The 646-nt window shown below is 26.2% G+C and overlaps 1 non-coding gene across 1 annotated transcript; it reads left to right on the top strand.

Moving 5' to 3' along the window:
• Positions 1 to 332: 332 nt before the first annotated feature.
• Positions 333 to 434, top strand: LOC141417042 (U6 spliceosomal RNA). The gene has a single exon (XR_012441673.1). It is a non-coding gene; the product is annotated as a U6 spliceosomal RNA (small nuclear RNA).
• Positions 435 to 646: the final 212 nt, after the last annotated feature.

Raw genomic sequence — 646 nt, 5'->3', positions numbered from 1 at the left:
TCAAATGCATGTGGAACATTTTCTACAATAAGTCATGTTTTAGGTCACAAATTAGTATCATTCTATTTAAAAGGATAGATATCATAAAATGTATTTTCTCTAAGTATAATAAGACAGAGTTAGAAATCAATAACAGAAGTAAACCTGGAAGATCCACTAATTTGTAGAAATTAAATAACCAATGAATAAAGAAGAAATTAAAGTAAAATTAGAAAATACTTAGAATAAATGGAAATAAAAACACAACATACCAAAATGTAGGTACTCTTTAAAAACATTGGTAAAAGAGAAATTTATAGCCATAAATGTTCACATTAAATAATAAAAAAGCATTCACTTCAGTGTCATATATCCTAAAACAAATGATACAAAGAAGATGAGCATGGCTCCTTTGCAAGAATGACACCAAAATTCATAAAGCATTCCATTTTTTTAAATTAGCTTGATATATTCATTCCATAATGTATATGCATATCAAAACATCACATTGTACCACAAAAATCCATTCAATTATTATTTGCTAAGTAAAAATAATAGCTTAGATTCTTTTTAAAAGTTCAAGTCGTAAGTCAGCAACCTAACTTTACAACTTAAAAAAAAACTATAAGAACAAACCATGCCCAAAGTTAGCAGAAAGAAAGAAATA

This window comes from Castor canadensis, chromosome 14 (genome assembly GCF_047511655.1).
Source record: "Castor canadensis chromosome 14, mCasCan1.hap1v2, whole genome shotgun sequence".
Lineage (NCBI taxonomy): Eukaryota > Metazoa > Chordata > Mammalia > Rodentia > Castoridae > Castor > Castor canadensis.
This window is presented reverse-complemented; position numbering and strand designations above follow the sequence as displayed.